Here is a 24,153-nt window from a genome sequence, read left to right on the forward strand (position 1 = left end):
GACGGAGGCGGGCGGGCGGCCCTCCTTGGCCGCTGCCTGCGATCGACGCTTCCACTAGTAGAGAGGGGCCGGGGGTAGGGGGGTCGTTGTCGCTCTGCCCGCAACCTTTGCCGCCCGGACCGGTCCACTGACGACCCCGGCCCCGGAGGGAGCCCCTTTATCGCTTCTCGGCCTCTTCTGGCTAAGATCAAAGTGTAGTATCTGTTCTTATCAGCTTAATATCTGATAGGTCCCTCGCATGGAGGGATCACGATATTAAACTGATTTTTGGAACTCGGTCAAGGGTTAGGAGCTTGCTCCCCCTTCTCCACGGGTTGGCCTGGTATTGCACTGCCTCCAGGAGTTAACAGCCCCGATTCTGACCCCAGCTCGCTCGGGAAAGAGTCAGAAAACGCAATCCCAAAAACAGACTGACTACTACTTTGATCTTACTACTAAACTAAACGACTTTGTTGGTCCTTACTTCCCTTTACTTAGTTGTTGCTGGCTTTGCTTTCGTTCGCTTTCGGTTCGGTCCGCTCGGCTGGATGGACCGTTCGTTGGTCTCATTAGCTGGATGACGGAGGCGGGCGGGCGGCCCTCCTTGGCCGCTGCCTGCGATCGACGCTTCCACTAGTAGAGAGGGGCCGGGGGTAGGGGGGTCGTTGTCGCTCTGCCCGCAACCTTTGCCGCCCGGACCGGTCCACTGACGACCCCGGCCCCGGAGGGAGCCCCTTTATCGCTTCTCGGCCTCTTCTGGCTAAGATCAAAGTGTAGTATCTGTTCTTATCAGCTTAATATCTGATAGGTCCCTCGCATGGAGGGATCACGATATTAAACTGATTTTTGGAACTCGGTCAAGGGTTAGGAGCTTGCTCCCCCTTCTCCACGGGTTGGCCTGGTATTGCACTGCCTCCAGGAGTTAACAGCCCCGATTCTGACCCCAGCTCGCTCGGGAAAGAGTCAGAAAACGCAATCCCAAAAACAGACTGACTACTACTTTGATCTTACTACTAAACTAAACGACTTTGTTGGTCCTTACTTCCCTTTACTTAGTTGTTGCTGGCTTTGCTTTCGTTCGCTTTCGGTTCGGTCCGCTCGGCTGGATGGACCGTTCGTTGGTCTCATTAGCTGGATGACGGAGGCGGGCGGGCGGCCCTCCTTGGCCGCTGCCTGCGATCGACGCTTCCACTAGTAGAGAGGGGCCGGGGGTAGGGGGGTCGTTGTCGCTCTGCCCGCAACCTTTGCCGCCCGGACCGGTCCACTGACGACCCCGGCCCCGGAGGGAGCCCCTTTATCGCTTCTCGGCCTCTTCTGGCTAAGATCAAAGTGTAGTATCTGTTCTTATCAGCTTAATATCTGATAGGTCCCTCGCATGGAGGGATCACGATATTAAACTGATTTTTGGAACTCGGTCAAGGGTTAGGAGCTTGCTCCCCCTTCTCCACGGGTTGGCCTGGTATTGCACTGCCTCCAGGAGTTAACAGCCCCGATTCTGACCCCAGCTCGCTCGGGAAAGAGTCAGAAAACGCAATCCCAAAAACAGACTGACTACTACTTTGATCTTACTACTAAACTAAACGACTTTGTTGGTCCTTACTTCCCTTTACTTAGTTGTTGCTGGCTTTGCTTTCGTTCGCTTTCGGTTCGGTCCGCTCGGCTGGATGGACCGTTCGTTGGTCTCATTAGCTGGATGACGGAGGCGGGCGGGCGGCCCTCCTTGGCCGCTGCCTGCGATCGACGCTTCCACTAGTAGAGAGGGGCCGGGGGTAGGGGGGTCGTTGTCGCTCTGCCCGCAACCTTTGCCGCCCGGACCGGTCCACTGACGACCCCGGCCCCGGAGGGAGCCCCTTTATCGCTTCTCGGCCTCTTCTGGCTAAGATCAAAGTGTAGTATCTGTTCTTATCAGCTTAATATCTGATAGGTCCCTCGCATGGAGGGATCACGATATTAAACTGATTTTTGGAACTCGGTCAAGGGTTAGGAGCTTGCTCCCCCTTCTCCACGGGTTGGCCTGGTATTGCACTGCCTCCAGGAGTTAACAGCCCCGATTCTGACCCCAGCTCGCTCGGGAAAGAGTCAGAAAACGCAATCCCAAAAAACAGACTGACTACTACTTTGATCTTACTACTAAACTAAACGACTTTGTTGGTCCTTACTTCCCTTTACTTAGTTGTTGCTGGCTTTGCTTTCGTTCGCTTTCGGTTCGGTCCGCTCGGCTGGATGGACCGTTCGTTGGTCTCATTAGCTGGATGACGGAGGCGGGCGGGCGGCCCTCCTTGGCCGCTGCCTGCGATCGACGCTTCCACTAGTAGAGAGGGGCCGGGGGTAGGGGGGTCGTTGTCGCTCTGCCCGCAACCTTTGCCGCCCGGACCGGTCCACTGACGACCCCGGCCCCGGAGGGAGCCCCTTTATCGCTTCTCGGCCTCTTCTGGCTAAGATCAAAGTGTAGTATCTGTTCTTATCAGCTTAATATCTGATAGGTCCCTCGCATGGAGGGATCACGATATTAAACTGATTTTTGGAACTCGGTCAAGGGTTAGGAGCTTGCTCCCCCTTCTCCACGGGTTGGCCTGGTATTGCACTGCCTCCAGGAGTTAACAGCCCCGATTCTGACCCCAGCTCGCTCGGGAAAGAGTCAGAAAACGCAATCCCAAAAACAGACTGACTACTACTTTGATCTTACTACTAAACTAAACGACTTTGTTGGTCCTTACTTCCCTTTACTTAGTTGTTGCTGGCTTTGCTTTCGTTCGCTTTCGGTTCGGTCCGCTCGGCTGGATGGACCGTTCGTTGGTCTCATTAGCTGGATGACGGAGGCGGGCGGGCGGCCCTCCTTGGCCGCTGCCTGCGATCGACGCTTCCACTAGTAGAGAGGGGCCGGGGGTAGGGGGGTCGTTGTCGCTCTGCCCGCAACCTTTGCCGCCCGGACCGGTCCACTGACGACCCCGGCCCCGGAGGGAGCCCCTTTATCGCTTCTCGGCCTCTTCTGGCTAAGATCAAAGTGTAGTATCTGTTCTTATCAGCTTAATATCTGATAGGTCCCTCGCATGGAGGGATCACGATATTAAACTGATTTTTGGAACTCGGTCAAGGGTTAGGAGCTTGCTCCCCCTTCTCCACGGGTTGGCCTGGTATTGCACTGCCTCCAGGAGTTAACAGCCCCGATTCTGACCCCAGCTCGCTCGGGAAAGAGTCAGAAAACGCAATCCCAAAAACAGACTGACTACTACTTTGATCTTACTACTAAACTAAACGACTTTGTTGGTCCTTACTTCCCTTTACTTAGTTGTTGCTGGCTTTGCTTTCGTTCGCTTTCGGTTCGGTCCGCTCGGCTGGATGGACCGTTCGTTGGTCTCATTAGCTGGATGACGGAGGCGGGCGGGCGGCCCTCCTTGGCCGCTGCCTGCGATCGACGCTTCCACTAGTAGAGAGGGGCCGGGGGTAGGGGGGTCGTTGTCGCTCTGCCCGCAACCTTTGCCGCCCGGACCGGTCCACTGACGACCCCGGCCCCGGAGGGAGCCCCTTTATCGCTTCTCGGCCTCTTCTGGCTAAGATCAAAGTGTAGTATCTGTTCTTATCAGCTTAATATCTGATAGGTCCCTCGCATGGAGGGATCACGATATTAAACTGATTTTTGGAACTCGGTCAAGGGTTAGGAGCTTGCTCCCCCTTCTCCACGGGTTGGCCTGGTATTGCACTGCCTCCAGGAGTTAACAGCCCCGATTCTGACCCCAGCTCGCTCGGGAAAGAGTCAGAAAACGCAATCCCAAAAACAGACTGACTACTACTTTGATCTTACTACTAAACTAAACGACTTTGTTGGTCCTTACTTCCCTTTACTTAGTTGTTGCTGGCTTTGCTTTCGTTCGCTTTCGGTTCGGTCCGCTCGGCTGGATGGACCGTTCGTTGGTCTCATTAGCTGGATGACGGAGGCGGGCGGGCGGCCCTCCTTGGCCGCTGCCTGCGATCGACGCTTCCACTAGTAGAGAGGGGCCGGGGGTAGGGGGGTCGTTGTCGCTCTGCCCGCAACCTTTGCCGCCCGGACCGGTCCACTGACGACCCCGGCCCCGGAGGGAGCCCCTTTATCGCTTCTCGGCCTCTTCTGGCTAAGATCAAAGTGTAGTATCTGTTCTTATCAGCTTAATATCTGATAGGTCCCTCGCATGGAGGGATCACGATATTAAACTGATTTTTGGAACTCGGTCAAGGGTTAGGAGCTTGCTCCCCCTTCTCCACGGGTTGGCCTGGTATTGCACTGCCTCCAGGAGTTAACAGCCCCGATTCTGACCCCAGCTCGCTCGGGAAAGAGTCAGAAAACGCAATCCCAAAAACAGACTGACTACTACTTTGATCTTACTACTAAACTAAACGACTTTGTTGGTCCTTACTTCCCTTTACTTAGTTGTTGCTGGCTTTGCTTTCGTTCGCTTTCGGTTCGGTCCGCTCGGCTGGATGGACCGTTCGTTGGTCTCATTAGCTGGATGACGGAGGCGGGCGGGCGGCCCTCCTTGGCCGCTGCCTGCGATCGACGCTTCCACTAGTAGAGAGGGGCCGGGGGTAGGGGGGTCGTTGTCGCTCTGCCCGCAACCTTTGCCGCCCGGACCGGTCCACTGACGACCCCGGCCCCGGAGGGAGCCCCTTTATCGCTTCTCGGCCTCTTCTGGCTAAGATCAAAGTGTAGTATCTGTTCTTATCAGCTTAATATCTGATAGGTCCCTCGCATGGAGGGATCACGATATTAAACTGATTTTTGGAACTCGGTCAAGGGTTAGGAGCTTGCTCCCCCTTCTCCACGGGTTGGCCTGGTATTGCACTGCCTCCAGGAGTTAACAGCCCCGATTCTGACCCCAGCTCGCTCGGGAAAGAGTCAGAAAACGCAATCCCAAAAACAGACTGACTACTACTTTGATCTTACTACTAAACTAAACGACTTTGTTGGTCCTTACTTCCCTTTACTTAGTTGTTGCTGGCTTTGCTTTCGTTCGCTTTCGGTTCGGTCCGCTCGGCTGGATGGACCGTTCGTTGGTCTCATTAGCTGGATGACGGAGGCGGGCGGGCGGCCCTCCTTGGCCGCTGCCTGCGATCGACGCTTCCACTAGTAGAGAGGGGCCGGGGGTAGGGGGGTCGTTGTCGCTCTGCCCGCAACCTTTGCCGCCCGGACCGGTCCACTGACGACCCCGGCCCCGGAGGGAGCCCCTTTATCGCTTCTCGGCCTCTTCTGGCTAAGATCAAAGTGTAGTATCTGTTCTTATCAGCTTAATATCTGATAGGTCCCTCGCATGGAGGGATCACGATATTAAACTGATTTTTGGAACTCGGTCAAGGGTTAGGAGCTTGCTCCCCCTTCTCCACGGGTTGGCCTGGTATTGCACTGCCTCCAGGAGTTAACAGCCCCGATTCTGACCCCAGCTCGCTCGGGAAAGAGTCAGAAAACGCAATCCCAAAAACAGACTGACTACTACTTTGATCTTACTACTAAACTAAACGACTTTGTTGGTCCTTACTTCCCTTTACTTAGTTGTTGCTGGCTTTGCTTTCGTTCGCTTTCGGTTCGGTCCGCTCGGCTGGATGGACCGTTCGTTGGTCTCATTAGCTGGATGACGGAGGCGGGCGGGCGGCCCTCCTTGGCCGCTGCCTGCGATCGACGCTTCCACTAGTAGAGAGGGGCCGGGGGTAGGGGGGTCGTTGTCGCTCTGCCCGCAACCTTTGCCGCCCGGACCGGTCCACTGACGACCCCGGCCCCGGAGGGAGCCCCTTTATCGCTTCTCGGCCTCTTCTGGCTAAGATCAAAGTGTAGTATCTGTTCTTATCAGCTTAATATCTGATAGGTCCCTCGCATGGAGGGATCACGATATTAAACTGATTTTTGGAACTCGGTCAAGGGTTAGGAGCTTGCTCCCCCTTCTCCACGGGTTGGCCTGGTATTGCACTGCCTCCAGGAGTTAACAGCCCCGATTCTGACCCCAGCTCGCTCGGGAAAGAGTCAGAAAACGCAATCCCAAAAACAGACTGACTACTACTTTGATCTTACTACTAAACTAAACGACTTTGTTGGTCCTTACTTCCCTTTACTTAGTTGTTGCTGGCTTTGCTTTCGTTCGCTTTCGGTTCGGTCCGCTCGGCTGGATGGACCGTTCGTTGGTCTCATTAGCTGGATGACGGAGGCGGGCGGGCGGCCCTCCTTGGCCGCTGCCTGCGATCGACGCTTCCACTAGTAGAGAGGGGCCGGGGGTAGGGGGGTCGTTGTCGCTCTGCCCGCAACCTTTGCCGCCCGGACCGGTCCACTGACGACCCCAGGCCCCGGAGGGAGCCCCTTTATCGCTTCTCGGCCTCTTCTGGCTAAGATCAAAGTGTAGTATCTGTTCTTATCAGCTTAATATCTGATAGGTCCCTCGCATGGAGGGATCACGATATTAAACTGATTTTTGGAACTCGGTCAAGGGTTAGGAGCTTGCTCCCCCTTCTCCACGGGTTGGCCTGGTATTGCACTGCCTCCAGGAGTTAACAGCCCCGATTCTGACCCCAGCTCGCTCGGGAAAGAGTCAGAAAACGCAATCCCAAAAACAGACTGACTACTACTTTGATCTTACTACTAAACTAAACGACTTTGTTGGTCCTTACTTCCCTTTACTTAGTTGTTGCTGGCTTTGCTTTCGTTCGCTTTCGGTTCGGTCCGCTCGGCTGGATGGACCGTTCGTTGGTCTCATTAGCTGGATGACGGAGGCGGGCGGGCGGCCCTCCTTGGCCGCTGCCTGCGATCGACGCTTCCACTAGTAGAGAGGGGCCGGGGGTAGGGGGGTCGTTGTCGCTCTGCCCGCAACCTTTGCCGCCCGGACCGGTCCACTGACGACCCCGGCCCCGGAGGGAGCCCCTTTATCGCTTCTCGGCCTCTTCTGGCTAAGATCAAAGTGTAGTATCTGTTCTTATCAGCTTAATATCTGATAGGTCCCTCGCATGGAGGGATCACGATATTAAACTGATTTTTGGAACTCGGTCAAGGGTTAGGAGCTTGCTCCCCCTTCTCCACGGGTTGGCCTGGTATTGCACTGCCTCCAGGAGTTAACAGCCCCGATTCTGACCCCAGCTCGCTCGGGAAAGAGTCAGAAAACGCAATCCCAAAAACAGACTGACTACTACTTTGATCTTACTACTAAACTAAACGACTTTGTTGGTCCTTACTTCCCTTTACTTAGTTGTTGCTGGCTTTGCTTTCGTTCGCTTTCGGTTCGGTCCGCTCGGCTGGATGGACCGTTCGTTGGTCTCATTAGCTGGATGACGGAGGCGGGCGGGCGGCCCTCCTTGGCCGCTGCCTGCGATCGACGCTTCCACTAGTAGAGAGGGGCCGGGGGTAGGGGGGTCGTTGTCGCTCTGCCCGCAACCTTTGCCGCCCGGACCGGTCCACTGACGACCCCGGCCCCGGAGGGAGCCCCTTTATCGCTTCTCGGCCTCTTCTGGCTAAGATCAAAGTGTAGTATCTGTTCTTATCAGCTTAATATCTGATAGGTCCCTCGCATGGAGGGATCACGATATTAAACTGATTTTTGGAACTCGGTCAAGGGTTAGGAGCTTGCTCCCCCTTCTCCACGGGTTGGCCTGGTATTGCACTGCCTCCAGGAGTTAACAGCCCCGATTCTGACCCCAGCTCGCTCGGGAAAGAGTCAGAAAACGCAATCCCAAAAACAGACTGACTACTACTTTGATCTTACTACTAAACTAAACGACTTTGTTGGTCCTTACTTCCCTTTACTTAGTTGTTGCTGGCTTTGCTTTCGTTCGCTTTCGGTTCGGTCCGCTCGGCTGGATGGACCGTTCGTTGGTCTCATTAGCTGGATGACGGAGGCGGGCGGGCGGCCCTCCTTGGCCGCTGCCTGCGATCGACGCTTCCACTAGTAGAGAGGGGCCGGGGGTAGGGGGGTCGTTGTCGCTCTGCCCAGCAACCTTTGCCGCCCGGACCGGTCCACTGACGACCCCGGCCCCGGAGGGAGCCCCTTTATCGCTTCTCGGCCTCTTCTGGCTAAGATCAAAGTGTAGTATCTGTTCTTATCAGCTTAATATCTGATAGGTCCCTCGCATGGAGGGATCACGATATTAAACTGATTTTTGGAACTCGGTCAAGGGTTAGGAGCTTGCTCCCCCTTCTCCACGGGTTGGCCTGGTATTGCACTGCCTCCAGGAGTTAACAGCCCCGATTCTGACCCCAGCTCGCTCGGGAAAGAGTCAGAAAACGCAATCCCAAAAACAGACTGACTACTACTTTGATCTTACTACTAAACTAAACGACTTTGTTGGTCCTTACTTCCCTTTACTTAGTTGTTGCTGGCTTTGCTTTCGTTCGCTTTCGGTTCGGTCCGCTCGGCTGGATGGACCGTTCGTTGGTCTCATTAGCTGGATGACGGAGGCGGGCGGGCGGCCCTCCTTGGCCGCTGCCTGCGATCGACGCTTCCACTAGTAGAGAGGGGCCGGGGGTAGGGGGGTCGTTGTCGCTCTGCCCGCAACCTTTGCCGCCCGGACCGGTCCACTGACGACCCCGGCCCCGGAGGGAGCCCCTTTATCGCTTCTCGGCCTCTTCTGGCTAAGATCAAAGTGTAGTATCTGTTCTTATCAGCTTAATATCTGATAGGTCCCTCGCATGGAGGGATCACGATATTAAACTGATTTTTGGAACTCGGTCAAGGGTTAGGAGCTTGCTCCCCCTTCTCCACGGGTTGGCCTGGTATTGCACTGCCTCCAGGAGTTAACAGCCCCGATTCTGACCCCAGCTCGCTCGGGAAAGAGTCAGAAAACGCAATCCCAAAAACAGACTGACTACTACTTTGATCTTACTACTAAACTAAACGACTTTGTTGGTCCTTACTTCCCTTTACTTAGTTGTTGCTGGCTTTGCTTTCGTTCGCTTTCGGTTCGGTCCGCTCGGCTGGATGGACCGTTCGTTGGTCTCATTAGCTGGATGACGGAGGCGGGCGGGCGGCCCTCCTTGGCCGCTGCCTGCGATCGACGCTTCCACTAGTAGAGAGGGGCCGGGGGTAGGGGGGTCGTTGTCGCTCTGCCCGCAACCTTTGCCGCCCGGACCGGTCCACTGACGACCCCGGCCCCGGAGGGAGCCCCTTTATCGCTTCTCGGCCTCTTCTGGCTAAGATCAAAGTGTAGTATCTGTTCTTATCAGCTTAATATCTGATAGGTCCCTCGCATGGAGGGATCACGATATTAAACTGATTTTTGGAACTCGGTCAAGGGTTAGGAGCTTGCTCCCCCTTCTCCACGGGTTGGCCTGGTATTGCACTGCCTCCAGGAGTTAACAGCCCCGATTCTGACCCCAGCTCGCTCGGGAAAGAGTCAGAAAACGCAATCCCAAAAACAGACTGACTACTACTTTGATCTTACTACTAAACTAAACGACTTTGTTGGTCCTTACTTCCCTTTACTTAGTTGTTGCTGGCTTTGCTTTCGTTCGCTTTCGGTTCGGTCCGCTCGGCTGGATGGACCGTTCGTTGGTCTCATTAGCTGGATGACGGAGGCGGGCGGGCGGCCCTCCTTGGCCGCTGCCTGCGATCGACGCTTCCACTAGTAGAGAGGGGCCGGGGGTAGGGGGGTCGTTGTCGCTCTGCCCGCAACCTTTGCCGCCCGGACCGGTCCACTGACGACCCCGGCCCCGGAGGGAGCCCCTTTATCGCTTCTCGGCCTCTTCTGGCTAAGATCAAAGTGTAGTATCTGTTCTTATCAGCTTAATATCTGATAGGTCCCTCGCATGGAGGGATCACGATATTAAACTGATTTTTGGAACTCGGTCAAGGGTTAGGAGCTTGCTCCCCCTTCTCCACGGGTTGGCCTGGTATTGCACTGCCTCCAGGAGTTAACAGCCCCGATTCTGACCCCAGCTCGCTCGGGAAAGAGTCAGAAAACGCAATCCCAAAAACAGACTGACTACTACTTTGATCTTACTACTAAACTAAACGACTTTGTTGGTCCTTACTTCCCTTTACTTAGTTGTTGCTGGCTTTGCTTTCGTTCGCTTTCGGTTCGGTCCGCTCGGCTGGATGGACCGTTCGTTGGTCTCATTAGCTGGATGACGGAGGCGGGCGGGCGGCCCTCCTTGGCCGCTGCCTGCGATCGACGCTTCCACTAGTAGAGAGGGGCCGGGGGTAGGGGGGTCGTTGTCGCTCTGCCCGCAACCTTTGCCGCCCGGACCGGTCCACTGACGACCCCGGCCCCGGAGGGAGCCCCTTTATCGCTTCTCGGCCTCTTCTGGCTAAGATCAAAGTGTAGTATCTGTTCTTATCAGCTTAATATCTGATAGGTCCCTCGCATGGAGGGATCACGATATTAAACTGATTTTTGGAACTCGGTCAAGGGTTAGGAGCTTGCTCCCCCTTCTCCACGGGTTGGCCTGGTATTGCACTGCCTCCAGGAGTTAACAGCCCCGATTCTGACCCCAGCTCGCTCGGGAAAGAGTCAGAAAACGCAATCCCAAAAACAGACTGACTACTACTTTGATCTTACTACTAAACTAAACGACTTTGTTGGTCCTTACTTCCCTTTACTTAGTTGTTGCTGGCTTTGCTTTCGTTCGCTTTCGGTTCGGTCCGCTCGGCTGGATGGACCGTTCGTTGGTCTCATTAGCTGGATGACGGAGGCGGGCGGGCGGCCCTCCTTGGCCGCTGCCTGCGATCGACGCTTCCACTAGTAGAGAGGGGCCGGGGGTAGGGGGGTCGTTGTCGCTCTGCCCGCAACCTTTGCCGCCCGGACCGGTCCACTGACGACCCCGGCCCCGGAGGGAGCCCCTTTATCGCTTCTCGGCCTCTTCTGGCTAAGATCAAAGTGTAGTATCTGTTCTTATCAGCTTAATATCTGATAGGTCCCTCGCATGGAGGGATCACGATATTAAACTGATTTTTGGAACTCGGTCAAGGGTTAGGAGCTTGCTCCCCCTTCTCCACGGGTTGGCCTGGTATTGCACTGCCTCCAGGAGTTAACAGCCCCGATTCTGACCCCAGCTCGCTCGGGAAAGAGTCAGAAAACGCAATCCCAAAAACAGACTGACTACTACTTTGATCTTACTACTAAACTAAACGACTTTGTTGGTCCTTACTTCCCTTTACTTAGTTGTTGCTGGCTTTGCTTTCGTTCGCTTTCGGTTCGGTCCGCTCGGCTGGATGGACCGTTCGTTGGTCTCATTAGCTGGATGACGGAGGCGGGCGGGCGGCCCTCCTTGGCCGCTGCCTGCGATCGACGCTTCCACTAGTAGAGAGGGGCCGGGGGTAGGGGGGTCGTTGTCGCTCTGCCCGCAACCTTTGCCGCCCGGACCGGTCCACTGACGACCCCGGCCCCGGAGGGAGCCCCTTTATCGCTTCTCGGCCTCTTCTGGCTAAGATCAAAGTGTAGTATCTGTTCTTATCAGCTTAATATCTGATAGGTCCCTCGCATGGAGGGATCACGATATTAAACTGATTTTTGGAACTCGGTCAAGGGTTAGGAGCTTGCTCCCCCTTCTCCACGGGTTGGCCTGGTATTGCACTGCCTCCAGGAGTTAACAGCCCCGATTCTGACCCCAGCTCGCTCGGGAAAGAGTCAGAAAACGCAATCCCAAAAACAGACTGACTACTACTTTGATCTTACTACTAAACTAAACGACTTTGTTGGTCCTTACTTCCCTTTACTTAGTTGTTGCTGGCTTTGCTTTCGTTCGCTTTCGGTTCGGTCCGCTCGGCTGGATGGACCGTTCGTTGGTCTCATTAGCTGGATGACGGAGGCGGGCGGGCGGCCCTCCTTGGCCGCTGCCTGCGATCGACGCTTCCACTAGTAGAGAGGGGCCGGGGGTAGGGGGGTCGTTGTCGCTCTGCCCGCAACCTTTGCCGCCCGGACCGGTCCACTGACGACCCCGGCCCCGGAGGGAGCCCCTTTATCGCTTCTCGGCCTCTTCTGGCTAAGATCAAAGTGTAGTATCTGTTCTTATCAGCTTAATATCTGATAGGTCCCTCGCATGGAGGGATCACGATATTAAACTGATTTTTGGAACTCGGTCAAGGGTTAGGAGCTTGCTCCCCCTTCTCCACGGGTTGGCCTGGTATTGCACTGCCTCCAGGAGTTAACAGCCCCGATTCTGACCCCAGCTCGCTCGGGAAAGAGTCAGAAAACGCAATCCCAAAAACAGACTGACTACTACTTTGATCTTACTACTAAACTAAACGACTTTGTTGGTCCTTACTTCCCTTTACTTAGTTGTTGCTGGCTTTGCTTTCGTTCGCTTTCGGTTCGGTCCGCTCGGCTGGATGGACCGTTCGTTGGTCTCATTAGCTGGATGACGGAGGCGGGCGGGCGGCCCTCCTTGGCCGCTGCCTGCGATCGACGCTTCCACTAGTAGAGAGGGGCCGGGGGTAGGGGGGTCGTTGTCGCTCTGCCCGCAACCTTTGCCGCCCGGACCGGTCCACTGACGACCCCGGCCCCGGAGGGAGCCCCTTTATCGCTTCTCGGCCTCTTCTGGCTAAGATCAAAGTGTAGTATCTGTTCTTATCAGCTTAATATCTGATAGGTCCCTCGCATGGAGGGATCACGATATTAAACTGATTTTTGGAACTCGGTCAAGGGTTAGGAGCTTGCTCCCCCTTCTCCACGGGTTGGCCTGGTATTGCACTGCCTCCAGGAGTTAACAGCCCCGATTCTGACCCCAGCTCGCTCGGGAAAGAGTCAGAAAACGCAATCCCAAAAACAGACTGACTACTACTTTGATCTTACTACTAAACTAAACGACTTTGTTGGTCCTTACTTCCCTTTACTTAGTTGTTGCTGGCTTTGCTTTCGTTCGCTTTCGGTTCGGTCCGCTCGGCTGGATGGACCGTTCGTTGGTCTCATTAGCTGGATGACGGAGGCGGGCGGGCGGCCCTCCTTGGCCGCTGCCTGCGATCGACGCTTCCACTAGTAGAGAGGGGCCGGGGGTAGGGGGGTCGTTGTCGCTCTGCCCGCAACCTTTGCCGCCCGGACCGGTCCACTGACGACCCCGGCCCCGGAGGGAGCCCCTTTATCGCTTCTCGGCCTCTTCTGGCTAAGATCAAAGTGTAGTATCTGTTCTTATCAGCTTAATATCTGATAGGTCCCTCGCATGGAGGGATCACGATATTAAACTGATTTTTGGAACTCGGTCAAGGGTTAGGAGCTTGCTCCCCCTTCTCCACGGGTTGGCCTGGTATTGCACTGCCTCCAGGAGTTAACAGCCCCGATTCTGACCCCAGCTCGCTCGGGAAAGAGTCAGAAAACGCAATCCCAAAAACAGACTGACTACTACTTTGATCTTACTACTAAACTAAACGACTTTGTTGGTCCTTACTTCCCTTTACTTAGTTGTTGCTGGCTTTGCTTTCGTTCGCTTTCGGTTCGGTCCGCTCGGCTGGATGGACCGTTCGTTGGTCTCATTAGCTGGATGACGGAGGCGGGCGGGCGGCCCTCCTTGGCCGCTGCCTGCGATCGACGCTTCCACTAGTAGAGAGGGGCCGGGGGTAGGGGGGTCGTTGTCGCTCTGCCCGCAACCTTTGCCGCCCGGACCGGTCCACTGACGACCCCGGCCCCGGAGGGAGCCCCTTTATCGCTTCTCGGCCTCTTCTGGCTAAGATCAAAGTGTAGTATCTGTTCTTATCAGCTTAATATCTGATAGGTCCCTCGCATGGAGGGATCACGATATTAAACTGATTTTTGGAACTCGGTCAAGGGTTAGGAGCTTGCTCCCCCTTCTCCACGGGTTGGCCTGGTATTGCACTGCCTCCAGGAGTTAACAGCCCCGATTCTGACCCCAGCTCGCTCGGGAAAGAGTCAGAAAACGCAATCCCAAAAACAGACTGACTACTACTTTGATCTTACTACTAAACTAAACGACTTTGTTGGTCCTTACTTCCCTTTACTTAGTTGTTGCTGGCTTTGCTTTCGTTCGCTTTCGGTTCGGTCCGCTCGGCTGGATGGACCGTTCGTTGGTCTCATTAGCTGGATGACGGAGGCGGGCGGGCGGCCCTCCTTGGCCGCTGCCTGCGATCGACGCTTCCACTAGTAGAGAGGGGCCGGGGGTAGGGGGGTCGTTGTCGCTCTGCCCGCAACCTTTGCCGCCCGGACCGGTCCACTGACGACCCCGGCCCCGGAGGGAGCCCCTTTATCGCTTCTCGGCCTCTTCTGGCTAAGATCAAAGTGTAGTATCTGTTCTTATCAGCTTAATATCTGATAGGTCCCTCGCATGGAGGGATCACGATATTAAACTGATTTTTGGAACTCGGTCAAGGGTTAGGAGCTTGCTCCCCCTTCTCCACGGGTTGGCCTGGTATTGCACTGCCTCCAGGAGTTAACAGCCCCGATTCTGACCCCAGCTCGCTCGGGAAAGAGTCAGAAAACGCAATCCCAAAAACAGACTGACTACTACTTTGATCTTACTACTAAACTAAACGACTTTGTTGGTCCTTACTTCCCTTTACTTAGTTGTTGCTGGCTTTGCTTTCGTTCGCTTTCGGTTCGGTCCGCTCGGCTGGATGGACCGTTCGTTGGTCTCATTAGCTGGATGACGGAGGCGGGCGGGCGGCCCTCCTTGGCCGCTGCCTGCGATCGACGCTTCCACTAGTAGAGAGGGGCCGGGGGTAGGGGGGTCGTTGTCGCTCTGCCCGCAACCTTTGCCGCCCGGACCGGTCCACTGACGACCCCGGCCCCGGAGGGAGCCCCTTTATCGCTTCTCGGCCTCTTCTGGCTAAGATCAAAGTGTAGTATCTGTTCTTATCAGCTTAATATCTGATAGGTCCCTCGCATGGAGGGATCACGATATTAAACTGATTTTTGGAACTCGGTCAAGGGTTAGGAGCTTGCTCCCCCTTCTCCACGGGTTGGCCTGGTATTGCACTGCCTCCAGGAGTTAACAGCCCCGATTCTGACCCCAGCTCGCTCGGGAAAGAGTCAGAAAACGCAATCCCAAAAACAGACTGACTACTACTTTGATCTTACTACTAAACTAAACGACTTTGTTGGTCCTTACTTCCCTTTACTTAGTTGTTGCTGGCTTTGCTTTCGTTCGCTTTCGGTTCGGTCCGCTCGGCTGGATGGACCGTTCGTTGGTCTCATTAGCTGGATGACGGAGGCGGGCGGGCGGCCCTCCTTGGCCGCTGCCTGCGATCGACGCTTCCACTAGTAGAGAGGGGCCGGGGGTAGGGGGGTCGTTGTCGCTCTGCCCGCAACCTTTGCCGCCCGGACCGGTCCACTGACGACCCCGGCCCCGGAGGGAGCCCCTTTATCGCTTCTCGGCCTCTTCTGGCTAAGATCAAAGTGTAGTATCTGTTCTTATCAGCTTAATATCTGATAGGTCCCTCGCATGGAGGGATCACGATATTAAACTGATTTTTGGAACTCGGTCAAGGGTTAGGAGCTTGCTCCCCCTTCTCCACGGGTTGGCCTGGTATTGCACTGCCTCCAGGAGTTAACAGCCCCGATTCTGACCCCAGCTCGCTCGGGAAAGAGTCAGAAAACGCAATCCCAAAAACAGACTGACTACTACTTTGATCTTACTACTAAACTAAACGACTTTGTTGGTCCTTACTTCCCTTTACTTAGTTGTTGCTGGCTTTGCTTTCGTTCGCTTTCGGTTCGGTCCGCTCGGCTGGATGGACCGTTCGTTGGTCTCATTAGCTGGATGACGGAGGCGGGCGGGCGGCCCTCCTTGGCCGCTGCCTGCGATCGACGCTTCCACTAGTAGAGAGGGGCCGGGGGTAGGGGGGTCGTTGTCGCTCTGCCCGCAACCTTTGCCGCCCGGACCGGTCCACTGACGACCCCGGCCCCGGAGGGAGCCCCTTTATCGCTTCTCGGCCTCTTCTGGCTAAGATCAAAGTGTAGTATCTGTTCTTATCAGCTTAATATCTGATAGGTCCCTCGCATGGAGGGATCACGATATTAAACTGATTTTTGGAACTCGGTCAAGGGTTAGGAGCTTGCTCCCCCTTCTCCACGGGTTGGCCTGGTATTGCACTGCCTCCAGGAGTTAACAGCCCCGATTCTGACCCCAGCTCGCTCGGGAAAGAGTCAGAAAACGCAATCCCAAAAACAGACTGACTACTACTTTGATCTTACTACTAAACTAAACGACTTTGTTGGTCCTTACTTCCCTTTACTTAGTTGTTGCTGGCTTTGCTTTCGTTCGCTTTCGGTTCGGTCCGCTCGGCTGGATGGACCGTTCGTTGGTCTCATTAGCTGGATGACGGAGGCGGGCGGGCGGCCCTCCTTGGCCGCTGCCTGCGATCGACGCTTCCACTAGTAGAGAGGGGCCGGGGGTAGGGGGGTCGTTGTCGCTCTGCCCGCAACCTTTGCCGCCCGGACCGGTCCACTGACGACCCCGGCCCCGGAGGGAGCCCCTTTATCGCTTCTCGGCCTCTTCTGGCTAAGATCAAAGTGTAGTATCTGTTCTTATCAGCTTAATATCTGATAGGTCCCTCGCATGGAGGGATCACGATATTAAACTGATTTTTGGAACTCGGTCAAGGGTTAGGAGCTTGCTCCCCCTTCTCCACGGGTTGGCCTGGTATTGCACTGCCTCCAGGAGTTAACAGCCCCGATTCTGACCCCAGCTCGCTCGGGAAAGAGTCAGAAAACGCAATCCCAAAAACAGACTGACTACTACTTTGATCTTACTACTAAACTAAACGACTTTGTTGGTCCTTACTTCCCTTTACTTAGTTGTTGCTGGCTTTGCTTTCGTTCGCTTTCGGTTCGGTCCGCTCGGCTGGATGGACCGTTCGTTGGTCTCATTAGCTGGATGACGGAGGCGGGCGGGCGGCCCTCCTTGGCCGCTGCCTGCGATCGACGCTTCCACTAGTAGAGAGGGGCCGGGGGTAGGGGGGTCGTTGTCGCTCTGCCCGCAACCTTTGCCGCCCGGACCGGTCCACTGACGACCCCGGCCCCGGAGGGAGCCCCTTTATCGCTTCTCGGCCTCTTCTGGCTAAGATCAAAGTGTAGTATCTGTTCTTATCAGCTTAATATCTGATAGGTCCCTCGCATGGAGGGATCACGATATTAAACTGATTTTTGGAACTCGGTCAAGGGTTAGGAGCTTGCTCCCCCTTCTCCACGGGTTGGCCTGGTATTGCACTGCCTCCAGGAGTTAACAGCCCCGATTCTGACCCCAGCTCGCTCGGGAAAGAGTCAGAAAACGCAATCCCAAAAACAGACTGACTACTACTTTGATCTTACTACTAAACTAAACGACTTTGTTGGTCCTTACTTCCCTTTACTTAGTTGTTGCTGGCTTTGCTTTCGTTCGCTTTCGGTTCGGTCCGCTCGGCTGGATGGACCGTTCGTTGGTCTCATTAGCTGGATGACGGAGGCGGGCGGGCGGCCCTCCTTGGCCGCTGCCTGCGATCGACGCTTCCACTAGTAGAGAGGGGCCGGGGGTAGGGGGGTCGTTGTCGCTCTGCCCGCAACCTTTGCCGCCCGGACCGGTCCACTGACGACCCCGGCCCCGGAGGGAGCCCCTTTATCGCTTCTCGGCCTCTTCTGGCTAAGATCAAAGTGTAGTATCTGTTCTTATCAGCTTAATATCTGATAGGTCCCTCGCATGGAGGGATCACGATATTAAACTGATTTTTGGAACTCGGTCAAGGGTTAGGAGCTTGCTCCCCCTTCTCCACGGGTTGGCCTGGTATTGCACTGCCTCCAGGAGTTAACAGCCCCGATTCTGACCCCAGCTCGCTCGGGAAAGAGTCAGAAAACGCAATCCCAAAAACAGACTGACTACTACTTTGATCTTACTACTAAACTAAACGACTTTGTTGGTCCTTACTTCCCTTTACTTAGTTGTTGCTGGCTTTGCTTTCGTTCGCTTTCGGTTCGGTCCGCTCGGCTGGATGGACCGTTCGTTGGTCTCATTAGCTGGATGACGGAGGCGGGCGGGCGGCCCTCCTTGGCCGCTGCCTGCGATCGACGCTTCCACTAGTAGAGAGGGGCCGGGGGTAGGGGGGTCGTTGTCGCTCTGCCCGCAACCTTTGCCGCCCGGACCGGTCCACTGACGACCCCGGCCCCGGAGGGAGCCCCTTTATCGCTTCTCGGCCTCTTCTGGCTAAGATCAAAGTGTAGTATCTGTTCTTATCAGCTTAATATCTGATAGGTCCCTCGCATGGAGGGATCACGATATTAAACTGATTTTTGGAACTCGGTCAAGGGTTAGGAGCTTGCTCCCCCTTCTCCACGGGTTGGCCTGGTATTGCACTGCCTCCAGGAGTTAACAGCCCCGATTCTGACCCCAGCTCGCTCGGGAAAGAGTCAGAAAACGCAATCCCAAAAACAGACTGACTACTACTTTGATCTTACTACTAAACTAAACGACTTTGTTGGTCCTTACTTCCCTTTACTTAGTTGTTGCTGGCTTTGCTTTCGTTCGCTTTCGGTTCGGTCCGCTCGGCTGGATGGACCGTTCGTTGGTCTCATTAGCTGGATGACGGAGGCGGGCGGGCGGCCCTCCTTGGCCGCTGCCTGCGATCGACGCTTCCACTAGTAGAGAGGGGCCGGGGGTAGGGGGGTCGTTGTCGCTCTGCCCGCAACCTTTGCCGCCCGGACCGGTCCACTGACGACCCCGGCCCCGGAGGGAGCCCCTTTATCGCTTCTCGGCCTCTTCTGGCTAAGATCAAAGTGTAGTATCTGTTCTTATCAGCTTAATATCTGATAGGTCCCTCGCATGGAGGGATCACGATATTAAACTGATTTTTGGAACTCGGTCAAGGGTTAGGAGCTTGCTCCCCCTTCTCCACGGGTTGGCCTGGTATTGCACTGCCTCCAGGAGTTAACAGCCCCGATTCTGACCCCAGCTCGCTCGGGAAAGAGTCAGAAAACGCAATCCCAAAAACAGACTGACTACTACTTTGATCTTACTACTAAACTAAACGACTTTGTTGGTCCTTACTTCCCTTTACTTAGTTGTTGCTGGCTTTGCTTTCGTTCGCTTTCGGTTCGGTCCGCTCGGCTGGATGGACCGTTCGTTGGTCTCATTAGCTGGATGACGGAGGCGGGCGGGCGGCCCTCCTTGGCCGCTGCCTGCGATCGACGCTTCCACTAGTAGAGAGGGGCCGGGGGTAGGGGGGTCGTTGTCGCTCTGCCCGCAACCTTTGCCGCCCGGACCGGTCCACTGACGACCCCGGCCCCGGAGGGAGCCCCTTTATCGCTTCTCGGCCTCTTCTGGCTAAGATCAAAGTGTAGTATCTGTTCTTATCAGCTTAATATCTGATAGGTCCCTCGCATGGAGGGATCACGATATTAAACTGATTTTTGGAACTCGGTCAAGGGTTAGGAGCTTGCTCCCCCTTCTCCACGGGTTGGCCTGGTATTGCACTGCCTCCAGGAGTTAACAGCCCCGATTCTGACCCCAGCTCGCTCGGGAAAGAGTCAGAAAACGCAATCCCAAAAACAGACTGACTACTACTTTGATCTTACTACTAAACTAAACGACTTTGTTGGTCCTTACTTCCCTTTACTTAGTTGTTGCTGGCTTTGCTTTCGTTCGCTTTCGGTTCGGTCCGCTCGGCTGGATGGACCGTTCGTTGGTCTCATTAGCTGGATGACGGAGGCGGGCGGGCGGCCCTCCTTGGCCGCTGCCTGCGATCGACGCTTCCACTAGTAGAGAGGGGCCGGGGGTAGGGGGGTCGTTGTCGCTCTGCCCGCAACCTTTGCCGCCCGGACCGGTCCACTGACGACCCCGGCCCCGGAGGGAGCCCCTTTATCGCTTCTCGGCCTCTTCTGGCTAAGATCAAAGTGTAGTATCTGTTCTTATCAGCTTAATATCTGATAGGTCCCTCGCATGGAGGGATCACGATATTAAACTGATTTTTGGAACTCGGTCAAGGGTTAGGAGCTTGCTCCCCCTTCTCCACGGGTTGGCCTGGTATTGCACTGCCTCCAGGAGTTAACAGCCCCGATTCTGACCCCAGCTCGCTCGGGAAAGAGTCAGAAAACGCAATCCCAAAAACAGACTGACTACTACTTTGATCTTACTACTAAACTAAACGACTTTGTTGGTCCTTACTTCCCTTTACTTAGTTGTTGCTGGCTTTGCTTTCGTTCGCTTTCGGTTCGGTCCGCTCGGCTGGATGGACCGTTCGTTGGTCTCATTAGCTGGATGACGGAGGCGGGCGGGCGGCCCTCCTTGGCCGCTGCCTGCGATCGACGCTTCCACTAGTAGAGAGGGGCCGGGGGTAGGGGGGTCGTTGTCGCTCTGCCCGCAACCTTTGCCGCCCGGACCGGTCCACTGACGACCCCGGCCCCGGAGGGAGCCCCTTTATCGCTTCTCGGCCTCTTCTGGCTAAGATCAAAGTGTAGTATCTGTTCTTATCAGCTTAATATCTGATAGGTCCCTCGCATGGAGGGATCACGATATTAAACTGATTTTTGGAACTCGGTCAAGGGTTAGGAGCTTGCTCCCCCTTCTCCACGGGTTGGCCTGGTATTGCACTGCCTCCAGGAGTTAACAGCCCCGATTCTGACCCCAGCTCGCTCGGGAAAGAGTCAGAAAACGCAATCCCAAAAACAGACTGACTACTACTTTGATCTTACTACTAAACTAAACGACTTTGTTGGTCCTTACTTCCCTTTACTTAGTTGTTGCTGGCTTTGCTTTCGTTCGCTTTCGGTTCGGTCCGCTCGGCTGGATGGACCGTTCGTTGGTCTCATTAGCTGGATGACGGAGGCGGGCGGGCGGCCCTCCTTGGCCGCTGCCTGCGATCGACGCTTCCACTAGTAGAGAGGGGCCGGGGGTAGGGGGGTCGTTGTCGCTCTGCCCGCAACCTTTGCCGCCCGGACCGGTCCACTGACGACCCCGGCCCCGGAGGGAGCCCCTTTATCGCTTCTCGGCCTCTTCTGGCTAAGATCAAAGTGTAGTATCTGTTCTTATCAGCTTAATATCTGATAGGTCCCTCGCATGGAGGGATCACGATATTAAACTGATTTTTGGAACTCGGTCAAGGGTTAGGAGCTTGCTCCCCCTTCTCCACGGGTTGGCCTGGTATTGCACTGCCTCCAGGAGTTAACAGCCCCGATTCTGACCCCAGCTCGCTCGGGAAAGAGTCAGAAAACGCAATCCCAAAAACAGACTGACTACTACTTTGATCTTACTACTAAACTAAACGACTTTGTTGGTCCTTACTTCCCTTTACTTAGTTGTTGCTGGCTTTGCTTTCGTTCGCTTTCGGTTCGGTCCGCTCGGCTGGATGGACCGTTCGTTGGTCTCATTAGCTGGATGACGGAGGCGGGCGGGCGGCCCTCCTTGGCCGCTGCCTGCGATCGACGCTTCCACTAGTAGAGAGGGGCCGGGGGTAGGGGGGTCGTTGTCGCTCTGCCCGCAACCTTTGCCGCCCGGACCGGTCCACTGACGACCCCGGCCCCGGAGGGAGCCCCTTTATCGCTTCTCGGCCTCTTCTGGCTAAGATCAAAGTGTAGTATCTGTTCTTATCAGCTTAATATCTGATAGGTCCCTCGCATGGAGGGATCACGATATTAAACTGATTTTTGGAACTCGGTCAAGGGTTAGGAGCTTGCTCCCCCTTCTCCACGGGTTGGCCTGGTATTGCACTGCCTCCAGGAGTTAACAGCCCCGATTCTGACCCCAGCTCGCTCGGGAAAGAGTCAGAAAACGCAATCCCAAAAACAGACTGACTACTACTTTGATCTTACTACTAAACTAAACGACTTTGTTGGTCCTTACTTCCCTTTACTTAGTTGTTGCTGGCTTTGCTTTCGTTCGCTTTCGGTTCGGTCCGCTCGGCTGGATGGACCGTTCGTTGGTCTCATTAGCTGGATGACGGAGGCGGGCGGGCGGCCCTCCTTGGCCGCTGCCTGCGATCGACGCTTCCACTAGTAGAGAGGGGCCGGGGGTAGGGGGGTCGTTGTCGCTCTGCCCGCAACCTTTGCCGCCCGGACCGGTCCACTGACGACCCCGGCCCCGGAGGGAGCCCCTTTATCGCTTCTCGGCCTCTTCTGGCTAAGATCAAAGTGTAGTATCTGTTCTTATCAGCTTAATATCTGATAGGTCCCTCGCATGGAGGGATCACGATATTAAACTGATTTTTGGAACTCGGTCAAGGGTTAGGAGCTTGCTCCCCCTTCTCCACGGGTTGGCCTGGTATTGCACTGCCTCCAGGAGTTAACAGCCCCGATTCTGACCCCAGCTCGCTCGGGAAAGAGTCAGAAAACGCAATCCCAAAAACAGACTGACTACTACTTTGATCTTACTACTAAACTAAACGACTTTGTTGGTCCTTACTTCCCTTTACTTAGTTGTTGCTGGCTTTGCTTTCGTTCGCTTTCGGTTCGGTCCGCTCGGCTGGATGGACCGTTCGTTGGTCTCATTAGCTGGATGACGGAGGCGGGCGGGCGGCCCTCCTTGGCCGCTGCCTGCGATCGACGCTTCCACTAGTAGAGAGGGGCCGGGGGTAGGGGGGTCGTTGTCGCTCTGCCCGCAACCTTTGCCGCCCGGACCGGTCCACTGACGACCCCGGCCCCGGAGGGAGCCCCTTTATCGCTTCTCGGCCTCTTCTGGCTAAGATCAAAGTGTAGTATCTGTTCTTATCAGCTTAATATCTGATAGGTCCCTCGCATGGAGGGATCACGATATTAAACTGATTTTTGGAACTCGGTCAAGGGTTAGGAGCTTGCTCCCCCTTCTCCACGGGTTGGCCTGGTATTGCACTGCCTCCAGGAGTTAACAGCCCCGATTCTGACCCCAGCTCGCTCGGGAAAGAGTCAGAAAACGCAATCCCAAAAACAGACTGACTACTACTTTGATCTTACTACTAAACTAAACGACTTTGTTGGTCCTTACTTCCCTTTACTTAGTTGTTGCTGGCTTTGCTTTCGTTCGCTTTCGGTTCGGTCCGCTCGGCTGGATGGACCGTTCGTTGGTCTCATTAGCTGGATGACGGAGGCGGGCGGGCGGCCCTCCTTGGCCGCTGCCTGCGATCGACGCTTCCACTAGTAGAGAGGGGCCGGGGGTAGGGGGGTCGTTGTCGCTCTGCCCGCAACCTTTGCCGCCCGGACCGGTCCACTGACGACCCCGGCCCCGGAGGGAGCCCCTTTATCGCTTCTCGGCCTCTTCTGGCTAAGATCAAAGTGTAGTATCTGTTCTTATCAGCTTAATATCTGATAGGTCCCTCGCATGGAGGGATCACGATATTAAACTGATTTTTGGAACTCGGTCAAGGGTTAGGAGCTTGCTCCCCCTTCTCCACGGGTTGGCCTGGTATTGCACTGCCTCCAGGAGTTAACAGCCCCGATTCTGACCCCAGCTCGCTCGGGAAAGAGTCAGAAAACGCAATCCCAAAAACAGACTGACTACTACTTTGATCTTACTACTAAACTAAACGACTTTGTTGGTCCTTACTTCCCTTTACTTAGTTGTTGCTGGCTTTGCTTTCGTTCGCTTTCGGTTCGGTCCGCTCGGCTGGATGGACCGTTCGTTGGTCTCATTAGCTGGATGACGGAGGCGGGCGGGCGGCCCTCCTTGGCCGCTGCCTGCGATCGACGCTTCCACTAGTAGAGAGGGGCCGGGGGTAGGGGGGTCGTTGTCGCTCTGCCCGCAACCTTTGCCGCCCGGACCGGTCCACTGACGACCCCGGCCCCGGAGGGAGCCCCTTTATCGCTTCTCGGCCTCTTCTGGCTAAGATCAAAGTGTAGTATCTGTTCTTATCAGCTTAATATCTGATAGGTCCCTCGCATGGAGGGATCACGATATTAAACTGATTTTTGGAACTCGGTCAAGGGTTAGGAGCTTGCTCCCCCTTCTCCACGGGTTGGCCTGGTATTGCACTGCCTCCAGGAGTTAACAGCCCCGATTCTGACCCCAGCTCGCTCGGGAAAGAGTCAGAAAACGCAATCCCAAAAACAGACTGACTACTACTTTGATCTTACTACTAAACTAAACGACTTTGTTGGTCCTTACTTCCCTTTACTTAGTTGTTGCTGGCTTTGCTTTCGTTCGCTTTCGGTTCGGTCCGCTCGGCTGGATGGACCGTTCGTTGGTCTCATTAGCTGGATGACGGAGGCGGGCGGGCGGCCCTCCTTGGCCGCTGCCTGCGATCGACGCTTCCACTAGTAGAGAGGGGCCGGGGGTAGGGGGGTCGTTGTCGCTCTGCCCGCAACCTTTGCCGCCCGGACCGGTCCACTGACGACCCCGGCCCCGGAGGGAGCCCC

General features: G+C 55.3%; 43 non-coding genes across 43 annotated transcripts; all 43 read left to right on the forward strand.

Annotated features, from left to right (window-relative positions):
- Positions 1-159: 159 nt before the first annotated feature.
- LOC145274488 (U2 spliceosomal RNA) lies at positions 160-360 on the forward strand. Its single transcript, XR_013866714.1, has one exon. It is a non-coding gene; the product is annotated as a U2 spliceosomal RNA (small nuclear RNA).
- Positions 361-717: 357 nt separating this feature from the next.
- Positions 718-918, forward strand: LOC145274489 (U2 spliceosomal RNA). The gene has a single exon (XR_013866715.1). It is a non-coding gene; the product is annotated as a U2 spliceosomal RNA (small nuclear RNA).
- Positions 919-1,275: 357 nt separating this feature from the next.
- On the forward strand, positions 1,276-1,476 carry LOC145274490 (U2 spliceosomal RNA). The gene has a single exon (XR_013866716.1). It is a non-coding gene; the product is annotated as a U2 spliceosomal RNA (small nuclear RNA).
- A 357-nt stretch (positions 1,477-1,833) lies between these two features.
- On the forward strand, positions 1,834-2,034 carry LOC145274491 (U2 spliceosomal RNA). The gene has a single exon (XR_013866717.1). It is a non-coding gene; the product is annotated as a U2 spliceosomal RNA (small nuclear RNA).
- A 358-nt stretch (positions 2,035-2,392) lies between these two features.
- LOC145274492 (U2 spliceosomal RNA) lies at positions 2,393-2,593 on the forward strand. Its single transcript, XR_013866718.1, has one exon. It is a non-coding gene; the product is annotated as a U2 spliceosomal RNA (small nuclear RNA).
- A 357-nt stretch (positions 2,594-2,950) lies between these two features.
- On the forward strand, positions 2,951-3,151 carry LOC145274493 (U2 spliceosomal RNA). The gene has a single exon (XR_013866719.1). It is a non-coding gene; the product is annotated as a U2 spliceosomal RNA (small nuclear RNA).
- A 357-nt stretch (positions 3,152-3,508) lies between these two features.
- LOC145274494 (U2 spliceosomal RNA) lies at positions 3,509-3,709 on the forward strand. The gene has a single exon (XR_013866720.1). It is a non-coding gene; the product is annotated as a U2 spliceosomal RNA (small nuclear RNA).
- Positions 3,710-4,066: 357 nt separating this feature from the next.
- LOC145274496 (U2 spliceosomal RNA) lies at positions 4,067-4,267 on the forward strand. Its single transcript, XR_013866721.1, has one exon. It is a non-coding gene; the product is annotated as a U2 spliceosomal RNA (small nuclear RNA).
- A 357-nt stretch (positions 4,268-4,624) lies between these two features.
- LOC145274497 (U2 spliceosomal RNA) lies at positions 4,625-4,825 on the forward strand. The gene has a single exon (XR_013866722.1). It is a non-coding gene; the product is annotated as a U2 spliceosomal RNA (small nuclear RNA).
- A 357-nt stretch (positions 4,826-5,182) lies between these two features.
- On the forward strand, positions 5,183-5,383 carry LOC145274499 (U2 spliceosomal RNA). Its single transcript, XR_013866724.1, has one exon. It is a non-coding gene; the product is annotated as a U2 spliceosomal RNA (small nuclear RNA).
- A 357-nt stretch (positions 5,384-5,740) lies between these two features.
- LOC145274500 (U2 spliceosomal RNA) lies at positions 5,741-5,941 on the forward strand. Its single transcript, XR_013866725.1, has one exon. It is a non-coding gene; the product is annotated as a U2 spliceosomal RNA (small nuclear RNA).
- A 358-nt stretch (positions 5,942-6,299) lies between these two features.
- Positions 6,300-6,500, forward strand: LOC145274501 (U2 spliceosomal RNA). The gene has a single exon (XR_013866726.1). It is a non-coding gene; the product is annotated as a U2 spliceosomal RNA (small nuclear RNA).
- Positions 6,501-6,857: 357 nt separating this feature from the next.
- On the forward strand, positions 6,858-7,058 carry LOC145274502 (U2 spliceosomal RNA). The gene has a single exon (XR_013866727.1). It is a non-coding gene; the product is annotated as a U2 spliceosomal RNA (small nuclear RNA).
- A 357-nt stretch (positions 7,059-7,415) lies between these two features.
- On the forward strand, positions 7,416-7,616 carry LOC145274503 (U2 spliceosomal RNA). The gene has a single exon (XR_013866728.1). It is a non-coding gene; the product is annotated as a U2 spliceosomal RNA (small nuclear RNA).
- Positions 7,617-7,974: 358 nt separating this feature from the next.
- LOC145274504 (U2 spliceosomal RNA) lies at positions 7,975-8,175 on the forward strand. Its single transcript, XR_013866729.1, has one exon. It is a non-coding gene; the product is annotated as a U2 spliceosomal RNA (small nuclear RNA).
- Positions 8,176-8,532: 357 nt separating this feature from the next.
- LOC145274505 (U2 spliceosomal RNA) lies at positions 8,533-8,733 on the forward strand. Its single transcript, XR_013866730.1, has one exon. It is a non-coding gene; the product is annotated as a U2 spliceosomal RNA (small nuclear RNA).
- A 357-nt stretch (positions 8,734-9,090) lies between these two features.
- On the forward strand, positions 9,091-9,291 carry LOC145274507 (U2 spliceosomal RNA). Its single transcript, XR_013866731.1, has one exon. It is a non-coding gene; the product is annotated as a U2 spliceosomal RNA (small nuclear RNA).
- A 357-nt stretch (positions 9,292-9,648) lies between these two features.
- On the forward strand, positions 9,649-9,849 carry LOC145274508 (U2 spliceosomal RNA). The gene has a single exon (XR_013866732.1). It is a non-coding gene; the product is annotated as a U2 spliceosomal RNA (small nuclear RNA).
- Positions 9,850-10,206: 357 nt separating this feature from the next.
- LOC145274509 (U2 spliceosomal RNA) lies at positions 10,207-10,407 on the forward strand. Its single transcript, XR_013866733.1, has one exon. It is a non-coding gene; the product is annotated as a U2 spliceosomal RNA (small nuclear RNA).
- Positions 10,408-10,764: 357 nt separating this feature from the next.
- Positions 10,765-10,965, forward strand: LOC145274511 (U2 spliceosomal RNA). The gene has a single exon (XR_013866735.1). It is a non-coding gene; the product is annotated as a U2 spliceosomal RNA (small nuclear RNA).
- Positions 10,966-11,322: 357 nt separating this feature from the next.
- On the forward strand, positions 11,323-11,523 carry LOC145274512 (U2 spliceosomal RNA). Its single transcript, XR_013866736.1, has one exon. It is a non-coding gene; the product is annotated as a U2 spliceosomal RNA (small nuclear RNA).
- A 357-nt stretch (positions 11,524-11,880) lies between these two features.
- On the forward strand, positions 11,881-12,081 carry LOC145274513 (U2 spliceosomal RNA). The gene has a single exon (XR_013866737.1). It is a non-coding gene; the product is annotated as a U2 spliceosomal RNA (small nuclear RNA).
- Positions 12,082-12,438: 357 nt separating this feature from the next.
- LOC145274514 (U2 spliceosomal RNA) lies at positions 12,439-12,639 on the forward strand. The gene has a single exon (XR_013866738.1). It is a non-coding gene; the product is annotated as a U2 spliceosomal RNA (small nuclear RNA).
- Positions 12,640-12,996: 357 nt separating this feature from the next.
- LOC145274515 (U2 spliceosomal RNA) lies at positions 12,997-13,197 on the forward strand. The gene has a single exon (XR_013866739.1). It is a non-coding gene; the product is annotated as a U2 spliceosomal RNA (small nuclear RNA).
- Positions 13,198-13,554: 357 nt separating this feature from the next.
- On the forward strand, positions 13,555-13,755 carry LOC145274516 (U2 spliceosomal RNA). The gene has a single exon (XR_013866740.1). It is a non-coding gene; the product is annotated as a U2 spliceosomal RNA (small nuclear RNA).
- A 357-nt stretch (positions 13,756-14,112) lies between these two features.
- LOC145274518 (U2 spliceosomal RNA) lies at positions 14,113-14,313 on the forward strand. Its single transcript, XR_013866741.1, has one exon. It is a non-coding gene; the product is annotated as a U2 spliceosomal RNA (small nuclear RNA).
- A 357-nt stretch (positions 14,314-14,670) lies between these two features.
- Positions 14,671-14,871, forward strand: LOC145274519 (U2 spliceosomal RNA). The gene has a single exon (XR_013866742.1). It is a non-coding gene; the product is annotated as a U2 spliceosomal RNA (small nuclear RNA).
- Positions 14,872-15,228: 357 nt separating this feature from the next.
- Positions 15,229-15,429, forward strand: LOC145274520 (U2 spliceosomal RNA). Its single transcript, XR_013866743.1, has one exon. It is a non-coding gene; the product is annotated as a U2 spliceosomal RNA (small nuclear RNA).
- A 357-nt stretch (positions 15,430-15,786) lies between these two features.
- On the forward strand, positions 15,787-15,987 carry LOC145274521 (U2 spliceosomal RNA). The gene has a single exon (XR_013866744.1). It is a non-coding gene; the product is annotated as a U2 spliceosomal RNA (small nuclear RNA).
- A 357-nt stretch (positions 15,988-16,344) lies between these two features.
- On the forward strand, positions 16,345-16,545 carry LOC145274523 (U2 spliceosomal RNA). Its single transcript, XR_013866746.1, has one exon. It is a non-coding gene; the product is annotated as a U2 spliceosomal RNA (small nuclear RNA).
- Positions 16,546-16,902: 357 nt separating this feature from the next.
- Positions 16,903-17,103, forward strand: LOC145274524 (U2 spliceosomal RNA). The gene has a single exon (XR_013866747.1). It is a non-coding gene; the product is annotated as a U2 spliceosomal RNA (small nuclear RNA).
- A 357-nt stretch (positions 17,104-17,460) lies between these two features.
- Positions 17,461-17,661, forward strand: LOC145274525 (U2 spliceosomal RNA). Its single transcript, XR_013866748.1, has one exon. It is a non-coding gene; the product is annotated as a U2 spliceosomal RNA (small nuclear RNA).
- Positions 17,662-18,018: 357 nt separating this feature from the next.
- On the forward strand, positions 18,019-18,219 carry LOC145274526 (U2 spliceosomal RNA). The gene has a single exon (XR_013866749.1). It is a non-coding gene; the product is annotated as a U2 spliceosomal RNA (small nuclear RNA).
- A 357-nt stretch (positions 18,220-18,576) lies between these two features.
- LOC145274527 (U2 spliceosomal RNA) lies at positions 18,577-18,777 on the forward strand. The gene has a single exon (XR_013866750.1). It is a non-coding gene; the product is annotated as a U2 spliceosomal RNA (small nuclear RNA).
- Positions 18,778-19,134: 357 nt separating this feature from the next.
- On the forward strand, positions 19,135-19,335 carry LOC145274529 (U2 spliceosomal RNA). The gene has a single exon (XR_013866751.1). It is a non-coding gene; the product is annotated as a U2 spliceosomal RNA (small nuclear RNA).
- Positions 19,336-19,692: 357 nt separating this feature from the next.
- On the forward strand, positions 19,693-19,893 carry LOC145274530 (U2 spliceosomal RNA). Its single transcript, XR_013866752.1, has one exon. It is a non-coding gene; the product is annotated as a U2 spliceosomal RNA (small nuclear RNA).
- A 357-nt stretch (positions 19,894-20,250) lies between these two features.
- LOC145274531 (U2 spliceosomal RNA) lies at positions 20,251-20,451 on the forward strand. The gene has a single exon (XR_013866753.1). It is a non-coding gene; the product is annotated as a U2 spliceosomal RNA (small nuclear RNA).
- A 357-nt stretch (positions 20,452-20,808) lies between these two features.
- Positions 20,809-21,009, forward strand: LOC145274532 (U2 spliceosomal RNA). The gene has a single exon (XR_013866754.1). It is a non-coding gene; the product is annotated as a U2 spliceosomal RNA (small nuclear RNA).
- A 357-nt stretch (positions 21,010-21,366) lies between these two features.
- On the forward strand, positions 21,367-21,567 carry LOC145274533 (U2 spliceosomal RNA). The gene has a single exon (XR_013866755.1). It is a non-coding gene; the product is annotated as a U2 spliceosomal RNA (small nuclear RNA).
- Positions 21,568-21,924: 357 nt separating this feature from the next.
- Positions 21,925-22,125, forward strand: LOC145274535 (U2 spliceosomal RNA). The gene has a single exon (XR_013866757.1). It is a non-coding gene; the product is annotated as a U2 spliceosomal RNA (small nuclear RNA).
- A 357-nt stretch (positions 22,126-22,482) lies between these two features.
- On the forward strand, positions 22,483-22,683 carry LOC145274536 (U2 spliceosomal RNA). Its single transcript, XR_013866758.1, has one exon. It is a non-coding gene; the product is annotated as a U2 spliceosomal RNA (small nuclear RNA).
- Positions 22,684-23,040: 357 nt separating this feature from the next.
- On the forward strand, positions 23,041-23,241 carry LOC145274537 (U2 spliceosomal RNA). Its single transcript, XR_013866759.1, has one exon. It is a non-coding gene; the product is annotated as a U2 spliceosomal RNA (small nuclear RNA).
- A 357-nt stretch (positions 23,242-23,598) lies between these two features.
- On the forward strand, positions 23,599-23,799 carry LOC145274538 (U2 spliceosomal RNA). Its single transcript, XR_013866760.1, has one exon. It is a non-coding gene; the product is annotated as a U2 spliceosomal RNA (small nuclear RNA).
- Positions 23,800-24,153: the final 354 nt, after the last annotated feature.

This window comes from Euprymna scolopes, unplaced genomic scaffold, assembly GCF_053919585.1.
Source record: "Euprymna scolopes isolate OS-2025 unplaced genomic scaffold, ASM5391958v1 sca39, whole genome shotgun sequence".
NCBI lineage: Eukaryota > Metazoa > Mollusca > Cephalopoda > Sepiida > Sepiolidae > Euprymna > Euprymna scolopes.